We start from the raw sequence: 8216 nt of genomic DNA on the forward strand, positions 1-8216 counted from the left end.
AAGCCCTGAGACAGACAGCCTGAGAGACAGCGAGGGGGCAGGCGTGTACATGTTTCCCTTCCCTGGGTCCCAGTCCTTCCAGCCTCCACTGCTTGGCTGCTGCCCAAAGCCCTGCCCACTTTGAGGGTCATGCCCATCCAGGTGGGAAGGCAGTCAGTAAGCTGCTCCTTCATACCCACAGAGGAAGCCTGCTTTAGTACGTATTTTTTAATGTTCTTCAAAAAGTTTAAACTATGCTTAAACCTAGAGAGCTGATATTTAATGACCCTATAAGTGCATTTGTGTAGGACAGCTGGTTTCCTAATGACTTCTCAATTAAAAGTCAAATCGAATATTCACTAAGTCTTCTCCAAAGCAGAGTTTAAGTGTTATAAGAGCACTATAAAAAAAACGTTCTGAGCATTTTTTGATATGAAAGATATCACAGACACTTAAGTCCAGTAAGAGGGCATTTGACGTGAGCTTTGCTGAAAACAGTGAAGTGAGTGCACATGCCCCACAGGCCTGGGCCAGACCCTGCTGTTCATACTTTCACTCTCAGGTACAGTTTGAGGGCTCTGACCTGAGGAGCTCATCAGGAATTAGGGTAAAGATTCATGTACAAAAATATTTGTCATAATACAAAACGGAAAACATCCTTGATATACCCTAGGGAGTAGTCAGATAATTATTAGCTTCCATTAAAAAAGAAGGAAGCCTTAGGGTCAAAGTGCCCCTGCATCAATGGGTTACAATACATCTCTCCCCCTGGAGGCGGCACGTACCCACAACCACAGCCACCTGAACCTGTTCCTCTCCTTCATCCTGAGAGTCGTCTCGGTGCTGGTCAAGGATAATGTTCTGTACTCCAGCTGCAGCACGCTGCACTGCCCCGACCAACAGTCCTCCTGGGTAAGGCCACCCATCTGGGCAGAGTCCTTTTGCTGTGGGGGGTGGACTGTAGGCAGTGAATCTGCCAACCTCCCTGCTCAGCGACCCACCCCTCCCCTAATCCCCACTTCCTGTGATGAAGTCCTGCAGCTGGTACACAACCTCCAAGAGGTCAAGCTCAGGCCTGAGAAACGGGCCTGGCCATAGGGTGGGGGCCCAGAGTAGGTCAAGCTCTGCAGATGAGACAAGGGGGTGACACAGGCAGGTGGCTGGCTGGGCCCCCTACCCCCATTCCAGAGTTTGTCAGCAGCAGTTCCGGGCTGGAAAACCCGGACATGAAGGGACGAGCACAGAGCCATCGTTCTGTCCCCAGATCTCCCTGATTCTGTGTGGGAGATGTTCCCATCAGTGCCCTGAGCCCGCTGGGAGCCCAGCTGCACATCTGTGAGCGAGTGTGGGCTCAGCCCTTAGGCACAAGGGCACCCGTGTCAGTCACCAGCTCCCACAGAGGCGGTGGTGGGGTGGCCCCTGCTGCCCCGTGGTTCTCCGGCCACCACGCTCAGGGAGCACGCTACCCAGTTGTCACACCAAGCCCACTGTGGTGTAGTGCTTATCAAGCTCCTTGCACGCAGGCCGCCTCCTCACTCCTCTCCGCTGTGTGGCTCCTGTGTCCTCTGGATGCTGGCAGGCATTTGGGCTCTGGTGCCTTGCCCCTAACGTGATCGGGCTTCTTGAGGTCGGCTCCTCTCTCCTGCAAGGAGCCAGGATGCTGGAGCGGTTCATGTTCCTGCCAGATGGCTTTGCCACACTGTTGCTCTGCACTGGACAGAATGTGGACTGATTTGATTTTAAGACAGTAAACCCCTTTCCACACCACAGAGCATCAGCTGTGCCATCAGGCTGCAGCTGAACATGTCTGGGGGGATAATCGGCTCACAACCCATGGGCACTCTTGTCACACCCAGGAGCCCACAAATCCCACCCCAGAAAGTTGGGGAGTCTCTGTGTATGCCAAGGGCTGGCCTCCCCTGAGGAACTGCCAGCATTTCCCTGGATGGCCTCAAAGCTCGGAGGAGCCTGCCACCTCCACCAACTGTCACAGAGCCACGAACAGCAGGCCTTGGACCATGAGCTGCATCTCAACCCTCTCCTGCCATGGGGACAGTCCTGACCAGCTCCTCACCAAGGGATGGGGGAGGGACAGCACCTGGGGGGTAGCCAAGGGTGACCTGCCCTGCTGGCACACCACCAGCCTTCTGCCACCCCTGTGGATGGGAACACCCCCACCATGGCTGGAGCCCCTTCCTATGCTGGACTTTGCCTGTGGACCCTGTCAATGGTGCCCAGCGACCATCAATAGAGAAATTTTCAAATTTGGTAAATGAGGATGTGGGGCTGAGGGAAGCCCAGCCACCCGTGGCGTGTCATTGCTGACTGGGCTCAGGCTGCGTTCTGGCTGACTGCAGGCCCATGGCCCAGCTGAGACACCTGTGGGGCCGCTCGGGCAGTCCCAGCAGCTCTGTGGACCACCGTCTGGGATGGAGCAGGCAGGGGTGCCTCCTCTCACCATCCCCAGAGCATGGAGCAGAGGGGAGGGCACAAAATGCCACCAAGATTCCTGTGCCAGGAGAGGAAGGGAGGGTGGGGGCAGCAGGAAAACAGTGCAGAGCATGAGCAGGGTGAGAGCAGTGCCCAGAGAGGAGAAAGGCTGTTCCCTGTCATCGCCCCTTCATGGGTGCAGAGCCCTGAGTGAGTTCATCAGCCAGGACACTCGGGTCCCACATGGGGATGGGAAGAAGGAGCCTTTCTTTCATCTATGATTTTTAGATATTTCTGTTCCCAGCTGTGTTTAGACAAACGCATTCCCCCCAAGTAGAGCATCTGGGGCGGGTCCCCCAGTGAGGCACTGATGTCTTTCCTCAGGGTGTGCAGATGGGCCAAGGCATGAAAAAGCCTGTTCCTTTTCAGAAACCCCCAGCACCCACCACCTCCACCTGCATGCCCTACATGCCATGGCTGCTTCTGAGCCCAGGGTTGTCTGGGATCGCCCAGCTGCCAGAGGGCATGCGTGGGACACACAGGTAATTCTCACTGAGACCAGAGCACATGGCATGTGGGGCCCCTGGGCATGCTCTGAGCCCCAGCCCAGGCTTCCAAGGCCATCCCTGAGGGCCTGAGTCCCTGGCTCAGGAGGGGCGCAGCTGCTCAGCTCTGAGCTGGCCACATCTCTGGCCTGGGAAGAGCATGTACATCACAGGGCCAGGCTGTAGGCTGGGTGAGGGTCCTGGGCCCACCGAGCTGCCACATTGGCCACAGCCCAAAGGACACAGGGGTTAGGAGGAAGGGAAGTGAGCAAAGGGGCACAGCGGGTGAGGTGCCCACTGCATGCACCCTTCAGACTCAGTTCCTGTGTTTGCATCCATGCCTGGAAGGACCAACTGCCTGAGGCTTGTGTGGTGCTGTGGGAGCCCTACGTCTTCAGATGAGGAGCAGCTGTGAATAGGACCCAAGAAACCACCCTGCAGGAATCACCAAGATGCACAACTCTGCTGCAGGCTGAGTGCAAGCCGGGGCTTCCAGTATCAGGCACACTCCGTGCTGAGGCCCACTTCCTGTGCTGGCCCCATAGCTGTATGAATGGTATTTCACACATTCATAAAAATGTCCTGTTTTGCTTGATCATAATCAGCAACTACAGATGTCACCAAGCTCCCAGGGACCAGAGAACCACCTTACATTCCCGTAGGGCCTGGAGTGGACACGCACGTCCAGGTGTGACAGAAAACCTTACCTGCAGCAGCCCAGGAGACACACGGCTTTTCCTGTTCCATTCATGGACTTGGGCCTCTTGTATCACAAAGGGAACTGGATATTGCCATTTCCCAGGGTCTCCAGCCGTGCACGCACTTGGACTTGATCCTCTGCTCTGGTTTGTCTGGTTTTTATCCAACTGCCCTGGAAAACCACACTCCAGAGAACGTGAACAACAGTACTGGATGTTGACCCATGGTGGCAGCCCTAGCCAAGGCAGGCTCCTCCCATCCTCCCTGGTGCATGTCTGGGGGGCTTGCAGACCAGGGCTGGGCAGGTCAGGAGTGCTGCTCTCACCACTGGCCTGGGCAGGCTCTGCCCTCGCATCTTTGGGATGCTGTAGAGAACCCTGAGGGGTGTGGTTTGAAGCCCCCGAGGATGAGGCTTGCTGGGAGTGCCATGCCCTGGACCCTGCGGTCCTTGAGTGTGGTGATGTTGAATGAGAAAATAGACCAGTTGCAGACACAGTATTTACACTTTTCCCAAGAAAATGGAATCATCTTAAAGACCATTTTTCTGCATACTCTTCCTTATTCAACAGGACATCGTAGAAATCCTCCAAGCCCAGGGCGTGTCAGTGTTTCCTTTGACTGGCACTGCAGCCCCGCATGTGGCTGTGACATCCCACCAAGCAGGCACAGCCTCAGTACCATGTTCCTGCTGGCACACCCATCTTCACGTGTGGCGCCTCGTCTCTGTCAGATGGAGCTCTGCAGGGAAGCAGTGCAGTGAACACTCACACTTAGAACTGGGTCACTTTCCCAAAGGCCAGAGAGCTGGCAGCTCTACCTGCCACATGCAGCTGCAGCCTCTGCTGGTCCGGCAGGGTGTGCCTCCCCGTCCACACCTAGCCCAACTGCATGCCTGCCCCACTGACAGTCTATGGAGTGAGTTTCCCATGTTCATGGCTGTTAGCACGTACATTTCTGTGCCCATGGGCTCTGGCAGTAGGACTCCGGGTCCCAGCCCCAGTAAGCAGTGCCACTTCCCTGTGCTGCTCCTCAGAGGCCTGGGTGGGAGGCGGGCAGGCTGGAGGGCTGAGGGCTGCCAGCCAAAGTCCTTGCAGCCTGACAGGGTCCCTTTAAGCACCCCACAAGTATGTATGTAAGTGGATATAAACATACATCCACATGCCATATAAAAGTATCTACATCTGCCTTGTGTGTGTGCCCACACACATGTGAGCATATCCACGCCATGTGTGTCTGCATTATGTAAGCATATTCTTCCCACGTGTCCATGCCTACATGTACATGTCAGTGTATCCACATAAACGTGAAAGTGTATCCACATATATGGACTTACAGAAGCACAGCCACACGGTAATTTTGGAGGGAGGCTGCAGAAACAGAGGACAGAAATTAAAATCCTTTTTTTCAGAACTCCTAAGTAAATTTAATGATTAAAACATCAATTTAGTGTTTGCGTGTGAAGTTGGGACACCTGGTTCGTTTATTATACGAAGGCCTGAGAGATTGTATTTAAATATATATGCTTTATATCCTGTGCAATTTTCTCCCCAGAGAAAACCATTCCAAAACTCCTGGAGAAATCATTGCTGGTTTCTCTTGCTTTCCCTTTATTTTTTCATCCCTTTTAAGAGTGGATCTTGGGAAGAACAGAGGGAGGAGGATTGAGTGGAGGATGGGGAGCGGGGAGGGAGGCTGGGAGCCCTGAGCACAACTCTTGGGGCTGTCTGAGGTGCCAGCACGTGTGGGGGCTGTGCACATCCACTCCTTGCTTTCTCTCCTCTACTCACAGCAGCGTGGGTGTGGTGCTAGGGGGCAGCTTGGCCTACCATGTGCTGCACTCAGGGCCATGCCCATGCTGGTGTGTGACCCTACAGGTTGGTTGCAAGCTGAGTCTGGTGCTCTTCCAGGACTACATCATGTCCAGCTTCTACTGGCTGCTGGCCGAGGGGCTACACCTGCATGCCCTCCTGGTGGCCATGCTCCCCAGCCGCTGCTTCACAGCCTACCTCCTGATTGGATGGGGTAAGCTTCCCAGCGCCCTCCCACCCCTGACCTGTCCCCTCCCTGCTGACCTGGGGGGTACTTTTCAGCTCAGAGAACCCCTGCTCCCCCTGTAGGGTGCACTCAGTTCACACTGAGGCGAGCTTTTCTAGGAGACTCCAACAGCCACACATTACCATTTCTGGGACCCAGGAAGCTGGTTTAAAACTGTACTGAACTCACATTCCTGGAGTGTGCCCAAAGGGGGGACAGGTGGGAAGAAGGGTGCATGGGAGACAGAGCAGGAAGCCCTTCCACTGTGAGGGGCGGGGTGCCCCATCACGGGAGCACAGCCTCCCTGCACTTGAACGAGTGCTTCTGATGCACAGTGGGCATTCAGCTTTCAGACACACTCGTCTTCACACCTTAATGAGGCCAGGGCATGAGCTGGCTTCTGTTTATGAGGTGGTTCTGTTTAATGTCATCATCAGAGAACCCTGGTCCCCAATGGTCCTGGCCGATGAAACACACAGCTGCGTCATCCCTGCCGGTCTGCCCCCAGTGACTGGCCAGGGCTGCGGATGACCGGGTGTCTTTCTGCAGGTGGCCCCACCATCTGCAAGGGGGTATGGGCGGCCACCAGGCTCTCCTTAGAGGACACGAGGTGAGTGCCATGCCCATGCCTCTGTCTTTGGAGTGGGCAGGGCCACACAGTACCTCCCACCCCAACGGTGTCTGCAGGTGCGGCCAAGCCAGCAGCAAATGAGTGACTACAAGCGAGCGCCATGGGGAGGATGGTCCTTGGGTCGGAGTGTTTGGAGAGTAGGGATCCGGCAAGCCTTGCTGCAGAGTGGGAAGTGGGATGAACCAGGAAGATTTAGTCACAGGAATCTGGGTCTTAGGTGAGGGGAGCAGTGTTCACATAGGGAGTCGGGCAAAACACATGCAGTGTTTGCTGAGCCAAAGGTGAAGGTGAAGGGTCGAAGATGGGCTGAAAAGGCTGGAGGGCAGCTCTCTGAATGGTTCTCCACCTCTGCCTGGGTCCCACATGCAGAACGCAGTGCAGATATTGGACAGAGCAGGTGGCGGCCCCACGCAGGCACCAATCGTGCCCACCGTGAATACTGTGAGAGGGGCTGTCAGGGCTAGAAGTCACCCAGTACCAGTAACGATCCACCCGAAATGGGGACTTGGATAATCACAGTGTGTTCATGTGGTGTGATTCTGTGTGCGGCCGTTTGAGCCGACTGCGGCAGTCCTTCCAGCCTTAGCCTGGCTCACACTGGCAGGCTCAGAGAGCGTCAGCTGGAAGGGTTGGGGTTGGGGTCAGGGTTAAGGTCAGGTTTAGGATCATGGTTAGGGTTAGAGTTGGGATTAGGATTAAAGTTAGGGTCAGTGTTTGGGTCTGGTTAGGTTCCCAATGGCTTTACATCCTATTGGCAACACCAGATCGAGCTGGGGTTGAGGGTGTGTCTCTTTCCTGGTTGGGAGGGGCTGCTGTCCCCCACTGCTGGATTTGACAACAGAGGGAATGTTGGGGACCCTCCAGCCCTTTAGGCAGCTAAAAATGATGCCTTCTGGTCAGACGTTTCTAGCTGTGCTGGCCTCTTCTGCTGCACAGACATCTTAAATGTTACTCTATATACACATTCAGACCTCAAAAAGTGAGGGAAGTGGGGTTCAGGAGAAACATCCCTGGATTTACTGTCTGCCACAGCAAGCGGGAGCTGTGCTGGATCCCTGGGTATGGCTGCCATGTGCATTGGTGTCCCCACTCCCCAAGCCATCATGGCAGGAATACAGTGAATCCATCTCAACGGGGGCGGTTGTGCAAAGACCTGTAAATGCAGAGTAGTTATGCTCTTACCGAGAACAAGTGGCACCAGCAGCCTGGAAACACACAAAGGGAGGTAACTCCATCGCAAGGAGAGGGCAGCGCCCTGTAGGGGGTGAGTCCACAGTCCACACACCACGTGGTTTACAGATGGAGTAGGTGGTATTGGGGTTTTCTTTCTCTCTTTTCAATAGTTGCTGAGATACCATGGACCACAGCATTCCCTGGTGGGTTATGTGAACACCGATTTTAATTTATATTATACTAAATAGTTTCTACATTGAAACATGAATTATCTGGTGGGTCGCACTTGGCAGGGCAAGCCTGTCACCCTGTATTCAATGTAAACGGCCCCATTCTGCTCCTCTTCCTGGAGAAGAACGAGGGAGCAGCCAAGCTCCTCCTAAATGCTGGGGGCTCAGCCCCACCCTCCAGAGAAGGAGGCGGGAGTTCCCCTATGGGAAGGGCTCCCCAGGGAAGGGGCCCTCAGGCTGGCCAAGCATGCAAAGCCGGCTGGACTCCTTTGCACTTTTCCCAATTCCAAACTACTTCACACGCACTGCCACGTATTCCATGGACAGGGTACAGACTCTTGCCTTTTACTGTGTTATGACTGTCCTTGCATGCTAAATTAGTTTGCCCAGTTTGCAAAATCACCTCATTAGATCTGAAGGAGGAAACATTTGTTGTTTGTCTTTTCAATGATAGCGATCCTTACTGGTGTGAGGTGATACTTCATTGTGGTTTTA

At 54.6% G+C, this 8216-nt stretch overlaps 1 pseudogene; it reads left to right on the forward strand.

Moving 5' to 3' along the window:
• Window positions 1-723: 723 nt before the first annotated feature.
• Window positions 724-7758, forward strand: LOC130684187 (vasoactive intestinal polypeptide receptor 2-like; annotated as a pseudogene).
• The last annotated feature ends 458 nt before the right edge of the window (window positions 7759-8216 follow it).

This window comes from Manis pentadactyla, chromosome 6, assembly GCF_030020395.1.
Source record: "Manis pentadactyla isolate mManPen7 chromosome 6, mManPen7.hap1, whole genome shotgun sequence".
In the NCBI taxonomy this organism is placed as follows: Eukaryota; Metazoa; Chordata; class Mammalia; order Pholidota; family Manidae; genus Manis; species Manis pentadactyla.